The sequence below is a fragment of the Protopterus annectens genome, chromosome 3.part0 (assembly GCF_019279795.1).
Source record: "Protopterus annectens isolate FY-2018-M chromosome 3.part0, PAN1.0, whole genome shotgun sequence".
Classification (NCBI taxonomy): Eukaryota; Metazoa; Chordata; order Ceratodontiformes; family Protopteridae; genus Protopterus; species Protopterus annectens.
In genome coordinates this window covers 1898836735-1898858771 of record NC_056731.1, presented here as the reverse complement: position 1 = coordinate 1898858771, position 22037 = coordinate 1898836735, and the positions used below count along the sequence as shown (strand labels likewise).

The following is a 22037-nucleotide window of genomic DNA, read 5'->3' as shown; positions in this document are numbered from 1 at the left end:
CTGTATCAGATATTTATGTGTTGTTGCCATATCGCAATCTGAAATGTTGTCACAGCCATGACTGCGAGACTTAAATAGGACAGAGTTACGAGGAGTGTTAGGACTTTTATCTCAAATTTCCAAGGATAGTTTTGTTTGCCACACTATTCTTTATGGATGAAAACAGAAGAGTGAAAACAACTAGTCTCTATCTTCATTAGAAGCAATCTGTGTGCTGCAGTTATTGTATGTTAATTATTTATTTGCATGTAAGTATAACTGGAAACTATGAGATAGGGTTTGTCTGCTGCCATTATTTTAACTGTCAGGCCTCTTGTTACTACTGCTGTAAATTCATTTTTGCCCAAGCTGCAACACTTTGTAAAGCATAGTGAACACAAAACAGATATATTAGTTTAGTATAAGTAAAGCTGTTGAGATTGCTCCGTTGTTAGTCTGACTTCATAGGTTCATACGTTCATAGGTTGGTACTAGGCTACCGGCCCTAGGGCCTATACAAGCCTAGCCATAACAATTGCCTGGATATTTCTTCCCACAATATTTACTTCCCTGGACCCCTGTCTAGCAGGGCGACTGTCATGATCCCCGGGGTGAATTTCCTATCTCCCATCCAATCATCCAGGTTCCTTTTGAAGAGGGCCAAGGAGGTGCTCTGCTTGACATGTATGAGCATTCTATTCCAGAGTATGGGGAGTCTCTGGGTCAGGAACCTATCCCTCCAGCATGTTTTGTTCATTGTGATGACAAGGTTTAGATCCCTGGAGCGTGTGGCTCTGAGGGATTGGGATTTCTTTAAGTGGAGCATGTCCAACAGCTCAGGGTTTGACATGGCCTTGTATGTTAAGCAGAGATTGCCTCTGAGTAGACAATATGCCACAGAGTATAGCTGGAGTTTTTTTTAGATGGTCAGCATAGGGCATTTGCTTTAGGCCTGTGATTTTTTTAGTGAGGTATTTCTACGGCCTTTCCAGCTGTTGCAGATGTCTTGTAAGGTACATACCGAATGGGGCGTTGTACTCTGTAATGGGTCTAATGAGGGATGAGTACAGTGGGACAATGACCTCCTTTTTTCTGGATGAAAATCCCTTAGTGATGAGGTGTGCCACATAGAAGGATTTCCTGACTGTTGTGGCGATCTGATTATCGAAGGTAAGACCACTGTCCACCTGTGTCCCTAAGTCTCTCATCACACTTTCGGTATTTAGTGTACTGCCACCTATGTGGTAATTCATGGGTCATTTCCTATATTTTGCCACATCTCCAGGTAACAGTTTTAACTCTTTTTGATAACTGCCTTTGGATCGTTTACATCTACCAGAACTACCAATAGCTCAGGCAGATGAAACCTAAGTTTAGCTTTTCATCCAAAGGATGGTATACTCATAAGTGCACCTCCCCTTAATGTTGCACTGCAGTGTCAGCAATTTGAAAATAAATCCAAACATCTGTATTGGGGAAAAACACACACATGGCTGTGTGGTCTTCCCCACAAACGGTGAGTGTGATATCTGTTGAGTCACTGAAATTGGTAGAATACATTTTTCAGTTTTGATTATTCATATCTTGATTCATCAGTATACAATTATTTGTAGTAAGCATCTGTGTAATAACATAATTGATGTAGAGAGTAGTCCTCAGTTTTATATATGAAATAAGACAAATAGATTAAACTAAGCTTTTATATTTTGAATGTAGTAGCTTCTGCTTTGCAGCAAAAGACACGAAATCTAGAAGGAAATACAACTTTTATTGTCTGTTGTTTAAGCAGTATATCTGCAACTATTCAGTTGTCAACTATTATCTGAACTGAAGATTAGTGAACGTCAACATAAAGGAGATTTATTTTGAAATATGAACTATGTTCAGGGCCAGTGGAAATTTGAACCTATTAATTATTGAACAGTTTCAGCAATTTTCATCTTGCTCTTTGTACAAAATTCACATTGTTTTATTATTTTGTGATACTATATTTTTTACTAAAACTGCTGAAACTATTTACTTTTTTAAATAAATTCAGGGGAGGCTCATGATATTGGGCTGCAGTCCTCCCAGCTAAAAAGAGAAAAGAAAAAAAAAATGTGCTAACTCAGAATTACCTTCGGAACCAGAGGCCTCTGCTTCTAAATGATCGGTGTCGACTATTTCCCCAGCACCAATAGTTGTTTCAAGTCCTTCGACATCAAAGACCCTGGTACAGGAAATATGTGCTGCTTCGCCTACTGTAACAAAAGAAATATTTCCAAGAACAACTTATTCACCTCCAATTGACCCTTTCACTGGAGAGCTTCCAGACGTTTTTCCTGCAGAAGCCTAAGTCTCCTTCAATTACATCTATCCGTTCCACCAAAAGTCTTTCCGAACTTGACGTGGAGAGGCCGGTGAACAAAATTTTGTGGGCTGGATGACTTGCAGGTCCCCTTTTGGTCTTGGAACTGAGCCTTTTTTCATTCTGTCGACTACTCCTCCTCTAACCTCCTCTTAGAACTTAGAGTCTTCTGTTCTAGATCTCTGGGCACCAACTGTGCTGTTTCCTGAGGTCCTCACATCTTTGGAATTGTTAACTGCCCTGGGCTGTTTGGTGGCATTCAAACCAGAGACTTCTCAGAGCTGCAGCTACCCTGTTGGTTCCAGGGACAGGACTCGGCTCTAGGTTCTTTGCAGCTGTCCCTGCTCCTGAGGGCCTCAGCTTGAGTTAGTTCAGCTCTAGCTTCTGTCTCAAGGGTCAGTGCCTCGGACTGGGGAGTGACCCCGGTCCCGAGGTAGTCTCTCTCATTTCTGGGCTACCTTCCCTCTTCAGGTGATGGAGAAGGCCCTCTCACTTATGGTGATTCAGTCAGTCCCTTCTCCCTTGGAAAAGATACCCTGCCTCTAGCTGTATTCTTCCTCCTGCCTCTCCACTGGGGCAGTGGGTATTGAAGTCTCAGGTGTCTCAGACTCAAGTTCTGTCATCTTCTGATACCTCCCCAGAATTTTCCTCTGAGGAGACCCCTCAGAAAAACAAGTGCAAAAGGAAACACTTGGATTCTCCTCAGGAATCAGTCACTAAGTACATAGATTTTGATGAGGGAGAAGGGTCCCAATGGTCACCACATGAAGATATTACCTTTGGAGATATCCTAGAAATCTTTAAACAAATGGGTGGCCGGAAATACCAAAACTCTTCTTTGGTGGAATCTGTTTACATGCATGCTTTTGGTACCTGCCTGTCTCCCTCTTGAGTGACCCCACCTGCTGATGAACTCATTCATTTGATGTCATAGCAGGTGTGGAAGACTCTGGACAACATCAAACCCATTCCCAAGAGAGTGGATAAAATATTATCTGCCCCAGAGGATAAACAGTTCTGGGCCAAGGGATTAGCTGTGGATGCCATGGTCATAGCAGCCACCACTAAAAAGGAGCTTGCTGAAGTGAGTTCATCTGTACATGCGCCCAACAGAGATTCTTGGGCTATGGACAGGTTTGGGAAGCAGGTCTATGCCTCATCGACATTCGCTATAAGGTCCATGAATTTCTTGGCACACTTCACAAGACTACAACAGTGTCACTCTCCTAGCTAGGGCATAGTAGAAAAGTCTTCATGGGTTCTGTTTAAGCAGCTTTATTTTATACAAACACATTACTATAGAGGCTTACTGACTTTAACTTAAGTAACGTATACAAACTAACACTGTGATCATGCATGCTCTTTCTCTGGCTGCTCCATCAAGTGGCACAAGGGATTGCACGTGTCTGTAATTTATATGTGCACATGCAGTCTCGAATGCTTCTTAAAGATATAGCATGCACACACTTTCACTCTGGTCTACATCCTCCCTCTTTGAGAAATAGATCATAGATTTGTTATGAGATTATTTGGCATGCAGAAATCACAGGTAATCCTTAGTTATGCATTATACAGTACTAAATGCACATGTATATGCAGTCAAGTCCATGTTGCTCCATATTTCACACTAGGCTTAGATACTCATCCATATCGTGTGACATGAAGCTATGAAACTGTTAATTAGATTTAGCAAATGGAACAGTTTCTGTAAAATGATTGACCTGTGAAATGCTCAAATCATTGTCTGGACTGGAATCAGAATTCTGAACACATTCTGGTCATGGAAACAGTGTCTGATTCACTCTTAGATTTAGGGCCCACATCACAGAAACAGTGTTGTGATTGCAGTCATGATGATGATGATGATGATTCTGGTACAGAAAAAAGATGTCTGTGGTTCTTCCTATACTCCACACCTTCGGAGTCTACCCAGTAGGATCTCGGTTAGGCACAGATGCCAGTAACCTATCCTATTCAATCAAAACCTTTTGCTGTCTGAATTTGTACCATCTCTCCTTCCCTCAACGGATGAAGTAATCTGCTCGATCTGTCGTAATCAGATTTCTGGATATTACGCTTCTTAAACAATTGAGCCTTGATGGTTTTATTATTCTTATGTTTAAACTGCAACAAATTGGAAGAAAAAGGTAACATAGTTCTAGTTTGCCTGGAAAGTGGTCTTTGGGCAGGTGAGCCAAGAATATTGTCACAGGGTATGTTTCTGAGATTGAGCAAATTCAAGAACACATTGGTATTGTCACACTTTGACCTTTTAAGTAATTGCTTTGCACTCTGCACTGCACGTTCAGCTAGACAGTTGGACTGAGGATATTCAGGACTACTAGTGACGTACAAAGTCCCATTCTTTTGCAGACTTCTGAAACAACTGGCTGTTTGATTGAGTACCATTGTCAGAAAAAAGTTTGTGTGGACTACTATGAACTGAGAAATGAGCTTGCAACTTAGTAATAACAGCAGTGGATGTTAGGTTAGGTAGTAGATAAATCTAAAACCAATTCAAATAAGAGTCTACCAAAACCAAGTAGTGTTGATTGTTCCACTCAAAGATATCTGTTGCTACAGTAAACCAAGTTAGTTCAGGAATAGTTACAAAGAATGATGCTCAAATTGAAAAAGTACAATTTCAAAATGGTCTACACAAAAGGCAACTTGCTCTATCTGGCTGATACCCTATCCAGATCGCCCAGTAATACAACAGAACAGCTTGATGCAGAGAATTTTGACTTTGTTGTGATGTTAGTGCATAGTTTTTCCTTAGCTGAAGTGGTTCTCTTTCTTTGCAAATGTGGTTTAGTACTATTGCATACTGAACAAGAAGAAACTACGTAATCAATGTCTTTCGGTGATGAAGGCCAAAATACTAATTCTGTATCTCTTCTCTTAGTGGATGTGGACCCTGGGTGACCACAATGCAAATTCTGGATATATTCTTGTTGTAAGGAAGCAGGAACAACAATTTTAGGACTGTTGAAAATAATGCCATCTTCCATCAACAATTCATCTCTGTAAGGAAAATCCGTTTGCACTTCAGGTGGTACACTAGATTGTTTTGACAGCTGTTTGACATTAATATAGTGATTGAGCTTTTGTAAAATTGGATCAGTCTGAGTGTGATCTCTTAACTCATCAAATCTAGTGGTGGAAAAACTATGCACTAACATCACAACAAAGTCAAAATTCTGTGCATCAAGCTGTTCTGTTGTATTACTGGGCAATCTGGATAGGGTATCAGCCAGATAGAGCAATTTGCCTTTTGTGTAGACCATTTTGAAATTGTACTTTTTCAATTTGAGCATCATTCTTTGTAATCTTGTTGGAGCAGAATGCATAGGCTTCTTTAGAATATTAACTAGAGGTTGGTGGTCAGTTTCAATCTGAGTAGCTCAACCATAAATATATTCATGAAACTTGGAGCATGTAAAAACTATTGTCAAAAGCTCTTTCTCAATTTGAGAGTACTGTATTTCAGTTTGGGTTAGTGTTCTAGATGCATAGGCTACTGGTCTCCCCTCTTGAAGCATAACTTCACCTAGACCAAATTTTGAAATATCACAGGAAAGAGTAACTGGTTTATTCAAATCATAGTATCTTAACGCAGGTAGGGTGGCAATTTTTGCTTGAGGTTTTCAAATGCCTTCTGGTGCTGTTCGAGTCATGACCATGCAACATTTTTGCATGTGAGCTCTCTCAAAGGTGCTGTCAACTCACTGAAGTCTGCTATAAATTTGCCTAAATAGTTGACCATGCCCAGGAAACTCTATAAAGCTTGTACATTATCTGGTGGTGACATCTCAATAATAGCTCCTTGCTTGGTCGGGTCTGGTCTCAAGCCTGTACTCATAAACAAATGTCCTACATATGTAACTTCTGGAAGTCTGAATTTGCACTTCAGAGGATTGAGCTTCAAGTTTACTTCACGTGCTGTGTCTAGAACTTTCCTGAGGTTTCTGTCATGCTCTGCTTCATCATTGCCTCCAACCAATTGATTGTCTACTATTAAGGCACAAGGATAACCCAAAAAATTTGCTTTATTTCATGCTGCAAGACTTCACTTGCAGAATTTCTTCCAAACAGCATCCTTAGGAATCTGTATCTGCCAAACAGAGTAGCAAAAGTAGTTAGAAATGAGGATTCGTGATCTAGCATCACTTGCCAAAATTAAGTTTTTGTATCCAAAACAGAAAATGGCATTCGGTATTACAGCTGCAACCTCTTCGACTGTGCGCAATGCATAATCCGGTCTCTTTAATGCTTTGTTCATATCTCTTGGGTCAATGCATATTCTGATTTCATCTGAGACTTTTTTATGAGTAGTTACTATAGACGACACCCATTCAGTTGGTTCTGTGACTGGACATATCACACCTTGCTGCACCATTTTATCTAACTGAGATTTAACTTTATCTTGCATAGCTATCAGAACTCTTCTTGCTGGTCTAACTACTGGAGTGACCTCTGGTTCCAACTTCATGGTATACACAACTGGAAGTTTGCTTAACTTGTCATTGAAAACATCAACATACTCTGAGAAAATGGCTTTGGAGAAATTAGAACTCAAAAATGCACTTACATGATGAATGCCTTTAGAAAAAGAACGCAGATTCATTCTTAAAATATCTTTGAAACCCAATTAAGATTGCACTAGTCTTTGGACTACATAGAATAACAAGCTGTAAAAGTTCTCGGCCAAATAACATGAAAGCATCACTGAACCTTCGGTTTGAATTTTTTCACCTCCATAAGCAACAAGTCTCACACTACTGGTTACATTGAGTTGTTCGTTAGTTCTCACTCTAGCAAATGTGTCTGTTGATATAACATTACGCTTTGAACCACTGTCTACTTTGAGCTCTGAGGATTTTCCATTAATCCAGACAGTACAAAATACTTCACTTCTTGTTAATAAGTTCACTGCATCAACTCTGTCACCAAGTACTGATACACAATCTACATAGAAAGCTAACTGCTTGAGCTCTACTTGATCAACTTGCGGTTTTGTGTGACCTTTCTTTACAATGGTGTGAGGCTTACATGATTTGCAAAACTTAGTAAAACAGAATCCACTGGAGTCACCACATGGAGCTGCTAACTGGTACAAAATCTTCTTTATTAAGAACAGGAACACAAGCGCTTTCACGTAGCTATACTACGCTTCTTCAGGTGTAATAAGCCATTAAAACTAAGAAGCTTATATACAAAAAGTTTTTGCCGCTCAAACCAAATGGTTAATCAATAATTGAATAATTGCTAACATCTTAACATTCCCTCCTCTTTCTGCTTAAAGAAGCAGTATCTAAGCAGTCTAAAAACAGTCTGAAAACAGTGAAAAGTAAATATGTATACAGACGCCATTATCAAACAACATGACAAAAGACGTTAAACAGATCAGCAAAGCCTGTCGTTATATAACTATGTAAGCTGCCCAAAGCAATGAACTCACAACCCTAAGTAACAATATAAAAACACAATCAGAACGAACTACAGCATGAACATAAATATAAGCATACCATTTTCTGATTTAGAAATACTTCTTGAATCTAATTTCCACCTTATTCTAAAAACACTGTATATACACAAATATTTCTTAAAATAACATTGCAAAAAATGCAGATATATTACAGAAAACCATCCTGCAATCAAGATAAAAATTGATCCGGTGGATCTGAACAGTGCAAAACAGCAAACATCAATTCAAATGTAGAAAACAACTTGCTCACCTGTATTGTTTACAAATACAGAGAATAATAAAGCACATGGCTGCCGATCTGTACATAGAGCAGCTCTCTGCTAACAAAATGCCATTAAGTTCCTAATAAGTCCGGACCACAAAACCTACGCTGATACTGAGTAAACCAACAGCCCAGTTGCAGCATCAAGGTAAAACGTTAAAAAAACAGCCCAGGGTAATTACTATTTTTTCAAAAAGAGGAACGCTCCGCTTCTGCGGAATACAAAAATGTGCCTAATCTGGTCACCAACCTAGTGATAGGCGCACCCTAGTGGTGATGTGCCGCATGCATATTATATCGCTTGAAGTAAAATCAGCTAACATACTGCAAGAAGATGCAATGTATATAAAAAATGTATAAGAAATGTATAAAATTAGCAATGATTCATCCACCATATAAAAAACATTTCTAAATCAATATGAACTGAGGCTCTCATATAGAGCATAAATTAACTAGACCAAATACATATAAGGTCAAAAAGTCTACATTAAATAACTAGATTAAAAACATATAAGATCAGAAGATCTTTAAACAAAAATTAAGTTTACATTGGGCTCAAACAAAATACGCCTCTAGAAGGACTAAATACGGAATACTAAGTATAAAAATACATAACTACTGGCAAAATCATGATCTGTAAAAAGCACATGTTCTGTATGTCCGGAATGAGTGTTAAGGAGGACATGCAGAAAATCAGACAGAAGCTAAGACTGACTGAAGGGGTATAAGACTGGCAACTGGATTACACAAATAGCCAAAGAAAAACGGCCAGGAATAGCTATAAAAACATGAAGCACACAAAATGAAAATCTAAACCTAAGACTAAAATGCTGATGGATATAAAGAGGAGAAGACATATCCAAAGTGTATATTCGAGGAGGGGACCACGTCCCTTACAAAAAACTAACACCAAATCTGCTAAGGCACAAGCAAAAGTGCTAAAGGACATGTATAATCTAGCAAAAATATATAACAAGTGCACAAGACAAATAATTTAATAAATGGCTATAAGTCTGAACCATCTATTCCCAATCTGCTTAAAGGGAGAAGCAAAAAGGATGAAAGCATGAGAGAGAACTCTGGCCAGATATCCTAAAGTATATGGAAACGTTACATCTTTCTATTATTAAGAACAGGTTTAACAGATACAAACTGATTGATACCAGGATGTATATGTGCCTTCAGTGTAAGTATCCATTTAAGTTCTCTAACAGCCAACTGATTCATATTATCTCCTTCCCTAATGTTGATAGTCAGCTTCTCCAGAACCATAAAACTAAATCTATGTGTGCTGTATTCTACTATATGTTTGGCTAGAGCATTAGTTTCATGTCCCTTCTTAATGTCATAGCAGTGGTTGTAGACTCTGTCACGGAGTCTCCTCTTTGTGAGGCCTACATAAAAGACTTCACAGAAGTCACAGGTTGCTAAATAAATTAAATTTGTGCTGTTACAATCACTACGAAATTTAGGTGTAAATACAAAAAATCCATCAGGATGTAAGAAACATGTTTTCTTGGATATAAAAGGGCACATGTGACAGTATCCACATGGGAATGTTCCCTGAGAATCACTATGACTGTTATTTAAGATAGTGTGGTGTTCCAGGCATAGAGTTTGTTTCAAATTATGACAGGTCTTGTAACTAAACCTAGGATAGTCACCCACAATCGTCCTGGTGAACGGATCCATAATCAAAACATTCCAGTTTCTGCTGATGATTTTATTTAGATTAATAACATCACTGGTGTATTTAGTGACATAACATAACCTGTCAGTGAATTTATCATTTCTCTTTGTATGGAAAGAAGGAAAATTCCCAACTAAATTAATGCCATCTGTTCTATCCAACACTTTCATTATGACCTCCTGCTTACATTCATTAATTAACTTAGGGGGATAACCCCTATCTTTAAATAAACCTTCCAAGTTGCTGAGTTCTAAAAATAAAGTGTTCCTATCACTGCATATTCTGCATACCCTATACATTTGACTTAAGACTATGCCTTTAAAGGTGAACCTAGGGTGCATGCTTTCATGACGTAAAAGAGTATTCCTCCAAGTAGGTTTTCTATATAGTGAAGTGGCAATCCTATTGCCATTCAGTTCCAACTTTAAATCCAAAAAGTGTGCCTGGTATGGAGATATTTCGGCTGTAAACCTTAAGAATGTAGTAGTGGTTTCTAGATCTGTGATGAAATCCAAACATTCTGCTTCTGTGCCCTCCCAAACAAAAAGGATGTCATCAACAAACCTCTTGTACATTCTTACTTTATTATAGCCTATATGTGTGAACAGATAGTTAAGCTCCCAATGATGGACTACAAGGTTAGCGTAACTATTTGCACAGGGGGTGCCCATGGCAACCCCCCATTTTTGTAAGTAAAGCTGGTCCTGGAATAAAAAAACATTATTATCAAGTATCATTTCAAGAAGGCAATTGATCAGGACTTGTCTATCGCCACTATATCCTGAATTAGTAACAAGGATCTCTCTGATGGCCTGAAGCCCCAGATCATTAGGAATACTGGTGAAAAGATTCTTAACGTCCATTGTTACTAACAACAAAGCTGTTCCTCTGCTGTCTAACTCAAAACCTTTGAAGAACTCGATGAGTTGATATGAATCCTTCAGAATGACAGAGATATTATCCACCAAGGGTCGTAACAACCCTTCCACAAAAGATGAAATGGTGGAAGTTATCCATCGCTCACCAGATACTATGGGTCTCATTGGTACTGGTTTAATACCTTTGTGTATTTTCGGTAAACCTTTAATTATAGGGATGGTAGGAAATTCTATTAAGAAATACTCATATAACTCACAGCTTATCTGGCCACACATCAAAAGGTCATATAGATTATCATGCAACATTTTGACAATTCTAGTGACCTTTTCTCTGGTGATTATCTCATAGACCTTGTCATCTGATAACATGTTGTTCATAGTGTCAGAATACTCTAGAGAATTCATAATAACCACAGCCCCACCCTTGTCGGCTGGCTTGACAATAATGTGGCTATTGTTCTTCAAAGATTGGATGGACTTCTGCTCATCTATACTAACATTAAAAAAACAACACCTTTTGCTTTTAGATCTAAACCATTCATAGAAATCCTTCTCACACATTTTCAAAAAGCTTTCCACATTGTGCGGCATGAGTGGGGTAAAACTACTCTTAAATCTAAAGAAATTCTTTAAAGTTTTAGTATCTAAAGCACTATTGTTTTTAAACAGAATCTTCAGTGAGACATTGCGACAGAATAGCCTCAATTCTATTAAAACGTCACTCAGAAAACTAACTTCTGAGGGAATAAAGTTAAGACCTTTTTCTAGCAAAGAAAGATCATGTTCAGACAATACATAATCAGATATATTACATACTAAAGAGTTCAGTTTCTTTGTTTCCTTGTGTTTGTATACTTTTCTTCGGAACCCTTTCTTTTCCTCGGTCCTCTGCTGTTCGACCGGCCTCTCCACCCTTGTTGTTGCTTGACCGGGAAGGATAAAAAACTGCTGCTAGCAGAGGACGTGTCCTTCGGTTTGGCACCTGCTAGTAAAAAAGCTCTGGCTGCCTGTTGATTGGGAGGAGGTGTATCACTGTCCAAACTAACATCAGTAGTATGGATGGATGCAAAATTATTAGACACTGATGCTATGTTAGCCGTCTTGTTGGCCATGGATGGAGCAAAATGTGCCACAGCGGCTTCTGTACTAGGAATAGCAGTTGAAGCTGGTTGGACACTGGATACATTACTCAAAGGTCCATCAGTAGGTATGTTCTGTGTACGTGCATCAACAGTTCTGGGCCAAAGGAAGACTTGACCATGAGCAAAATCATTAGCGTCCCTTTGAAGTTTTTTGTGCTTAACAATCTTTAGCCTTTCACTGAACGAATGGACTTGAGCCCAAAGAGAGTCTAATCTGTTGGTGAAATACTCAGTTTTAAAATGTTCAGTGATGACTTTAAACTGTAAATCTATCTTGTTCCTTAACTCAACTTCGAGGGGAGAAAAGTACTCTAACAACAAATTAATGTAGCTGAAGCCCAGTTGTATGTTAAGATCCTGCCATTTCCTCAATAACAAGGGATGGCTATCCCCATAGGAAGGCATACAAAAAATGCGCATGCCTCTAGGCACTATTTTAAAATGTAAACATGCCTCTAAATGCAGTCTCTGCCATGCTAGTCTTTGTAGCTGGTACAAATCATCTTGCAACACTTTATAAAGGCTATTAAACTCAGTCACTTTCTCACCATTAGGAGTAGTTGGTTGAACATTCATTTGGTTCATCAGTTCCAGAGTCAATAAAGGATTCTCAGTACAATGCTTGAGGGAATCCCAAGCCGGTAAAACAGTTGTCCTCGTCTCTGGATGAAAGTCCAACTCAATATCATTATGCTCCATGTGTCAAACCTGCAAACAGCACAGCAACCAAAGAAAAAGAAAAAATCCAAGAACTGTAGCAGGAAAACGAAGATGATTTGCAAAACCTTTGGAAATTGTTCCATTTTTTACACTTGTGACATTGCTGACCAAATGCTAAGCAGTTCTCTTTTAGACTTATGATTCACACCACAATTGCGACAGTTAAGAATAAAGTTAGATTTGGGTTTTGTGATTCATGTTTGTACTGTACCGAGCTGGTCAAAGCTCCTTTTCTAGAACTTTCTGGAAAACCACGTGCCTTGTTTGGAAACCCTGTAGCTGCCATGTGCTTAGGCCTGCTCTTGTTTGCCACGCATTGCATACTGTCTGCATTTGCTCTGGAACCAACTGAAACCATCCTCTTGTCACTCGCAAGCATACTTGTGTGTTTTTCTGTCATCTCATGGATTTGACAAATCTCTATGGCTTTGCTCAACGTTAAATCAATGTCACAACGTAAAATCTTTTTCACAGCTATTGATACCACACACAAGCCTGTCTTTTATCAGCTCATCCTTTAAATCACCAAACTGATGCGTCTGTTACTCAAGTCAGTTATATAAGCTGCAAGTGTTTCCCCTGGTTTCTGATCTGTCGTGTAAAATAAATGCCTCTCTAATGTAATATTCTCTGGGGGTTACACATTTCTCTGAACTTGCACTTCAAACACTGGGGTTCTTCCCCTGATTCAGCTTTTACAACAATATGACGGTCTGCACCTTCTCCTTCATATACTGCTGGTGCATACACAAATAAACACTCTCTTTCTATGGCCTCAGACCCAGCTAGGTTTAGCAAAATGAATGCCCTGGAGCATGCATCTCTATCTGCATAAGCTGCTTGTATAAAAATATCATACTCTTGCTCATATATTCTCCAGTTCTCTGCAATGTTCTGATCAAATACAAGTGGTAAGGGTTTGCAAAATCTGTCTGCCATATTAACACATACCAGCAAAGGATTTTGCAAATAAGCACAAACATACACATATGCCAGAAACTAATGCCAGTATTTGTCCAAAGCCTTTATGCTCTGAATTTATACGTTTTGGGCTTTTTGGAATTATGGGAATAATATGCAAACAGATTCAGAATCACCAATGTGTTTCATCACTTGTTCAGCATAAAACGAATTTATTGTAACAAAACACAAAATGTTTTCCTAAAAATAACAAAGTAATGACTTAAAAGGTTAAGCACTTTCACCCAAACCACCTTGGGCTTCATCGGAACATCTTAAAATCCAATACAAAAAGTTTATATACATTTTATGGTGCCAAAAATTTTAAAAACACTTAAAGAAACATTATCCGTTAATATATACGAGTTGGTCAACCTTCCAAACCCGTACATAAAAAGAATTGAACATATCTTAATTATACAAACAGTATTATCATAAATATCCAACTGTTCAAATAAAATAAATCACTGTGTATAAAAAAAACATATATATATATATATATATATATATATATATATATATATATATATATATGACATTAGAGTGCTATGTAAACTCTCCATAATATAATATATCTGAGAAATAATAACTTAACAAAACTTAACAAAAATCTCCTGACAATACTCGATAAACTGTGAGTGTGTAATTCCTGTGTTTATTCTGAGGCTGTTTGCATATTAGTTGTTTTTCCATTTTGGATTATATTCAATTATGAGAATAAACAAACTCATAACTGGACTTTATGGAATAAATTTCTCCGGCGTTTTGGTACTTTTGTAATGTTGGAAAGGCTAAAATGCTAAAGTCATTTATCATCATTTGCTAAACTCATTTACCCTCATTTTATGAAACCTTCGATAATTTTACTATGCGACTAAATAACTCACAAGCACTGTAATACTTTTGTAATGTCATCTTTTGCAAGAAAGCCCCGCTTATCACTGTAAGAAACATGTCAAGTAACTGCACAATGCGAATATATCGACCATCTGTTGCCCAAAACTCAGTAACTTTTCTAAGAAATAGGCCTTTGTGAATAACTGCCTACAGTACATGGAAATGTCCCCAAAATGGCGGTACCTTGCTAGGCAACTCTTTACAGTACAAGAAGCACTCTGTAGTGGTGGTACTTTGTGAATAGACGCACCCAGCACAAGAAACTTTTCAAAGTGACTATACTTTCACTGTGTTTTATGAAATAGTTGCACATTGCACACAATAAACTCTTCAAAATACATGCACAGCAATAAGCACACATTATAAGCACTTTTACACACTTCAGATAACTTTAGTTATGCCCTTGATACAATACAAAATTGTAGTTATACCCAAATACAGCATTTTGTCCAAACACATACAATCACCTTGCTTTATTTTTGCTTAATGTGCCATTTCTTGTCCTTATTATATTCATTTTTGCTCGTTTAAGCCCTTTTCATGCCCAGTATACTTTTCTTATGCTCAGTTTACTCTCGACATGCTCAGCTTTGACTTAAGCACTTGTTTTGCTCTGTTTGTTAATCATTTTATCAAATACTTTTATTTTAAACACTTTCTTTAGTTAACAAACCTTTCATGCTTTCCACTTGCCTGATAATGTGGTTTGTGCCCTCGCAATACCCCTTTTTGTCTTTTGTAACAAATAAATAGTTTGTGCTATTTCTCATTACCTTAGATTCTTTCTGGCTCTGTCTGTGCTCTTTTCTCTCAGTTTTACCTTCACTGTCATCTTTGCACCTCATGGCTCTGAATATTCTTCTCTCTTCAATCCCATTTCTGATATCATGTTGCTTTCCTATCTAGGACACAGTAGAAGAGTCTTCATGGGCTCTGTTTAAGCAGCTTTATTTTATACAAACACATTACTATAGAGGCTTACTGACTTTAACTTAAGTAACTTATATACAAACTAACGACTGTGATCATGCATGCTTGCTCTCTGGCTGCTCCTTCAGAATGGCACTAGGGATTGCACGTCTCTGTAATTTATGTGCGCACATACAGCCTTGCATACTTCTTAAAGATGTAGCATGCACACACTTGCGCTCTGATCTATAAACCGGATCTGATTAAGGAATTGCCAGATACCCTAGCGTGAGCTGTAGCTGGGGGAATCCCACAGAAAGTGTCTTCCCAGCTAGCCTCCCTGGAGTCTGTGTCTAATTCTTCCATGAAGCTAATTGCACATACAACCAAAGAGACTTCCAGAACAGCAGGTACAGGCATACTTATAAGGAGATATGCCTGGATGCTCTTATGTGACTTTGTGGAACCATTCAAGTCTTTCCTGAATGCTCCTTTTGACAGAACATCCTTGTTTGACCCTAAAGTGAAAGAGGCTTTATCTAAGTGTGAGAAAGATGGTAAGATTCTTTCTGCTGTGGGTGTATATTTCTCCACCCCCCCAAAGGTCCTTTTCTAGGAACCAGAGGAGTGGTGGGAAAATGTGGTTCAAAAAATCCCAAGCGCCTTTCCAAGACACATATAGAGGGAGTACCCCCAGGGGCAGAGGGGATAACCAACATGGAAGAAGCCACCTTTGCTGCAGAGGTGGTCCACAAAAGCAGGGTTTCAGGGATTCCATTCCAGGGAAGCCCTTTCAGTACTCCTGAACTGAACGGAGGCCCGATTGTCATCTTCTGGAGGCAGTTTCGTGACCTTTGTCCTTGAACCTAAATGCCTGGCTAAACATAAGAAATCATGTATAGACAAAGATTCTTTATGTTTCACCCAATAAGAAGGACTCAGCAGTGCAAGAAATTCAAAAACTGATGGACAAGAGAGTCATCCAAGAAGTCCTACCAGACTAAAAAGGATCCAGAACCTACTCAAGATTAATTTTAGTGCCAAAAAAATGGGACTGGAGACCAATTTTTGATCTCATGTTGCTGAACAAATCAGTTCAGCAAATGAAATTCTGGATGGTCACAGCACATTCAATTCTTCCCTTTTTGAAGAAAGATGATAGGATGTGCTTGATAGATCTCCAGGATGCATATTACCACATAAAAATGGACAAACACTCCAGGAAATTCCTCTGCTTTTGGCTGAGAGCCAGTCATTACCAATTCAGAGTACTGCCCTTTGGTTTCACCACATTCCCTAAGGTGTTCACCAAATGCATAGCAGTAGAAGCCACTCACTTGAGACTGCAAGAATTCCAGGTGTTTCCATACTTGGACGGCTGGCTCATAACTGCTTCAACCAGGCATCAGTCAATAGTAGCCAGGGATTACAGTCTCAACATTTGTGTTCACCTGGGGATTATGGTAAACCTTAAGAAATCCCATTTTGATGCTAATGCAAAATTTGGAATTTATAGGACCTGTACTAAATACAAAGACAACTATAGCATCCCTTCCTCCAGAGAGGCTTCAAATAATTATGGTACAAGTTCAAAAGATAATCCTCAGAAAGATAATTCCTGCACAATTAGATTTGCAAGTTGTAGGATCCATGGCAGCATCAATAATTCTAGTACTTCTAGCCAGGTTTCATATGAGAATTCTGCAGTGGCTACTAGCTTCTCTTTGGCCTATCCTCCACCAACCTTTGTCAGACCAAATTCGTATTAGCAATTACTGCAAAAGGGATCTTCTTTGTTGGATGGATTCTAATCAAATTCTCCGTAGTCGCCCTTTTGTTCTTCCAAAAGAAAGAGCACATGGCCATAGTGACCAGAGACACTTCCCAGATGGAGATGGGATGGGGGGGGGGGTATTTTCTGGGCAAGACTGTCCAAGGCACTTGGTCCCCATTAGAGGCCAACTTGCACATCAATGTCCTGGAAATAAGAGTGGTGCTTCTAGCATTGAAGGCCTTTCAGACAGCTGTTCCTCAGGCAACAATTGTAATTCAAACTGACAATATGTCAGTAGTTTAGTATATCAACAAGCAGGGAGGAACCAAGTCTTACCCCCTTTGTTAAGAAGCCCTCAGAGTGTTGCAGTGGGCGATCTCTTCCAACCACTTTCTAATAGCAATGCACATTCCAGGGAGTTCCAGTGTGATTGCAGACAAGCTGAGCAGATATATCCTTCAACCTCACGAGTGGCCTCTTAATCCAAAAGTGGTGAAAATGATCTTCAGTCAGTGGGGTCAACCTTGCTGTGACCTGTTTGTTTCTCCCCTAAACAAAAAGTGCAGCAATTACTTCACCGATTCCTCCTCTGGAGAAGTCACCCAAGGACGGTCTCTTCCACAACTGGCCCCTCGGTCTCCTGTATGCATTTCCCCTAATACCTCTAATCCCAAAATTCCTACAGAAAGCACTAAGGTTGAAAAGTGCAGTATTCCTCATTGCACCCTTTTGGCTTCAACAGATTTGGTTCCCCTTCCTTTGGCCTTGTCTAATTTTTCAACCTATGGAGTCTGGACCCAGTTCCAGAACTTTTGTCCCATCGAGATGGACTTCTTTATCAAGACATTTTAAACTTCAAGCTGACAGCATGGTCCCTACAATTCCATTGGTTGTCAGGCATCCTAATATTTCCTCCTCAGTACGCCACATCCTAATCTAATTTCCACGAAGGTTTAGATCAATGTTCTTTAGCCTGTCAGAGACTTTGTAAATCATTTCTCAGAGGCACGCTTTTGTTAAAACCCCCTTTCAAAGACCCGACACCCCCTTGGTATCTGAACTTAGTGTTGCAGGTTATAGTACAGTCTCCTTTTGAGCCATCTCTGGAATGTTATCTGAAGTTTTTGTCTTGGAAGACACTGTTTTTGGTAGCTGTTACCTATGTCAGAAGAATTTCAGAGATTCAGGCTTTGTCCTCTAAACCCCCTTATCTGATTTTTCACAAGGATAGAGTTTCTTTCCGAACAAACCTCTCCTTTATGCGCAAGGTAGTATCAGAGTCTAACATCAATCAGTCAATTAATTTGCCAGTTTTTTTCCAACTTTTTCCAACAAAGGGGAATATTCCTTGAGTTTTCTTGATGTTCATAAACAATTACATTTCTACCTTCACAGAACAAAAGATATATGAAAATGAAATCAACTATTTGTTTCTTTTTCCACTGCAAGATTAGGTAAGCCAGTCAGCAAGGCAACTCTGGTTAAATGGCTAAAGGATTGCATTTCATTTATTTATGATAAAAATAAATTGACCTTGTCTAGGCCCGTGAAAACACACTCTACAGGATCTAGAGCCACTTCAGCAGTTTTCCAGTCTAGAGCTTCGATGGATGATAGTTGTGCAGCAGCTACTTGGGCTTTTCCCCATACCTTTATTACTCAATTCAAATTGGATTTGGTCTCTAGTGGAAGAGCATCCCTTGGTTCAGTGGTGCTCTGGAATATCCTTCCTTGAGACCACCCAAGATTTTAAGTAGCTGGGGACTCTGTCCCAACCGTCAAGGATAAAATGAATATTGACAACATCTGATAAAGACGTTATGTACTTACCATAACATTTCATCTGTGTTGTCTATCTTCATTTATCCTTGACTTCCCTCCCTGCATCTCCCAACCTTTAAAGATTTTTTGGTGGAACGGATTATATATCCTAGAATTATTATGATTTTTCAAGCATAGTAGATATGGCTTCCACTTAGGCTTTCGTTCTACTATTGATATATATGTTTCTTTACTTTATGCAAACTCGATCTGAGGTAATTGTAAGAGAGGGATAGAGGGTAAAAGTGAAGCTTGAGAGTTTTTGGTTGGCAGTAGCTGCGGTATCGGTCGAGTCGGTCCCGCTATCGGAACAGAACCCAACTTTCAAGGATAAATGAAAATAGACAACGCGGATGGAATGTTATGGTAAGTACATAACTTCTTTATTTTGATGTCAATGAAGTGCTTGTGCATACATGGGCAAACTACTGAAGGGTCATAGGGGGAAACATTTCATTTTGATGTCAGTGAAGTGCTTGTGCAGACATGGACAAACTAATGAAGAGATTTGGACAGGGCAGTGGTTAGTGTTGTCACCTCGCAGCAAGAGGTTTTATTGTTTGATTCTTGGCTGGGCACCTTCTTTGTGGAGTCTGCATGTCCTCCCTGTATTTGTATGGGTTTCCTCTGGGTGCTTCAGTTTCCTCCCATGTTACAAAGACATGCATCTGGAGAGGTTCTTCTTGGTGCTCTGCTGAAAATTGACTCGTTCCAAGTTGGACTTTCCTGGTTAACAAATGTTAAATAAATAAATAAATTTGTGAGGGAAATTATGTATTTTCTACTTGTGCATACATGGTTAAACTACTGAAGGGATCCATGTGGAAATTATTTATGATCAGATCTGTATGTGGGAGGGGTTAAAATAAATTACTTTGTTCAGTTGTTGCTATTTTTATTTTATTACATCTGACATTTGAGCTGTATCCAATCAGTAAAGTTGGATTCAGGGGTTGTCTGTGGATAAATGTGACTAATACTGTTATCAAGTGTTTGAAATAAACATTTATTATTCTGGCTTTGCAAAAGTAGTGTGCATATTTCTTTTCACTTTCTGTAACTGTTAAGCATCAGCATTGCACTCAATAAGTAGCTGACTGTGGCAGTCTGGGCAGGATGTGTGTGATAGCAACTAATCAGTGGCAGAGTGTTGCACTAAATTGTGTTGCCATATAACAGCACTTGGTTCCCATGCTGAGTTTTTGGCTGTTCCTTCCTTGTATGTGAAGTCCTTTCCATTTTGTAGATTTTATTCACATGCTTTGGTTTTTTCTCCCAGACAGTAGTATAATATATGTCTCATTTGTTCATTTACTTTTCATCCCAATCTAACACCAGAGTGGTACACAGAAGGTAATTGTCTTTTTGGAGGGGTATGAAGGCAGGGACTATCCTTAGAAAAACTGAATATATTTCCTTACTCATGATTTTTTGTTCAAGCCATCATCAAGTGAAAAGTTAGCCAAAAAAAATCTAAGAGCACCTCAGTAAATGTACAACTCTATGACTTCTAGGGTCCCAGCAGTCTCCCATCTTAATTCAGGACTTCCTCCAGACTTTAAATGATAGTGGAGTCTTGGCCAGTTACAGAGTGTTAGAAGCATGGGAGGGGGTTAAAAAGTAAGATGAAGTACGAAAAAGCAAGAAAGAAGTAATATGTCTCTGGGATGAGAGGGAAAACAGAAGAGGGCACTGGGAGAGTGCAGGGCAGAATAGTGGGTGACAGGAGGACCCATGGAGTATTTATTGTGGCTAGACATCTAAGGTGCATATAATCAGTAAAGTGGCTATAATGAGTGGGTTTGTACTGAAGCAGTCTGTGGATGAAAGTGAATGACCACATCTGTTGATCACAGGTTCCAGTTATTGATCTGCTGTAATACAGACCCATCCTACTGTATTTGGCTGCATCTGTTCAGTTGCTTCCTGTGGCACCCCCCCCCCCACTTGCTTTAAAGTCACCAGTCATCACTGAGTAAATCTGACAAAGGATAGCAAAAATTTAACAATGATGCAATATGTGGTAAGGGAAACCAGGGTAGGTTATTTACCAAATTATTTTTTCTGTGCCTTTTTCATCACTCAGGCTGTGATTTACAGCTTGACCACATGAATCCTGATTTAAATCAGGCAGTTTAGAGAACTTTTCAGTAACAAAGCAAATACTATATGAGGTATGAAAAGTGATCAAAATATTTTTTGTCCTATATGAGTGACTTTCCCTGCTGCTAATGGTTCATACTAATTGATAACTTAAATATATGAGAAGTTTGTATAAATTGACCATTTAAAATGTTGACTGTGTTCAAAAGAGTTGAATTGAATGACTGCATGTAAATGTAAAGAGATCTAACTCCCTGCATATCAAATGTAAACACAGTAGTGTAGCTAGGGTAGGGAGAGATGGGTGCGAAGTTTTGGGAGGGCTCAGTCAGCCAATCCTGATCTCTCTTTAATGCAATACCAGCTTTTTAAAGCCAGTATTTCATTTCTGTCAAACCGGAGCACTGTAGTGCTTCATAGGTTGGTACTAGGCTATCGGCCCTAGGGCCTGTACAAGCCAAGCCATAACAATCCCCTGGCTATTTCTTCCCACACTATTTACTTCCCTGGACCCCTGTCTAGCAGGGTGACTGACGTGATCCCCGGGGTGAATTTCCTTTCTCCCATCCAATCATCAAGGTTCCTTTTGAAGAGGGCCAAAGAGGTGCTCTGCTTGACATGTATGGGCAATCTATTCGAGAGTCTGGGGAGTCTCTGGGTCAGGAACCTATCCCTCCAGCATGTTTTGTTTATTGTGATGATAAGGTTTAGATCCCTGGAGCATGTGGCTCTGAGGAATTGGGATTTCTTTAAGTGTAGCATGTCCAACAGCTCTGGGTTTGACATGGCCTTGTATGTTAAGCAGAGATCCCCTCGGAGTAGATGATATGCTACAGAGTATAGCTGGAGTTTTTTAAGGTGGTCAGCATAGGACATCTGCTTTAGGCCTGTGATTCTTTTAGTGAGGTATTTCTGCGGCCTTTCCAGTTGCAGATGTCTTGAGAGATACAAACCAAATGGGGTATTGTATTCTATAATGGGTCTAATGAGAAATGAGTACAGTGGGACAATGACCTCCTTTTTTTCTGGATGAAAAGCCCTTAGTGATGAGGTGTGCCACATAGAAG

At 39.1% G+C, this 22037-nt stretch overlaps 1 protein-coding gene across 1 annotated transcript in view; it reads left to right on the top strand.

Annotated features, from left to right (window-relative positions):
• SLC9C1 (solute carrier family 9 member C1) overlaps positions 1-22037 on the top strand; it is a 3253894-nt gene that overhangs the window by 793 nt on the left and 3231064 nt on the right. The gene's annotated exons all lie outside the window — the stretch shown is intronic.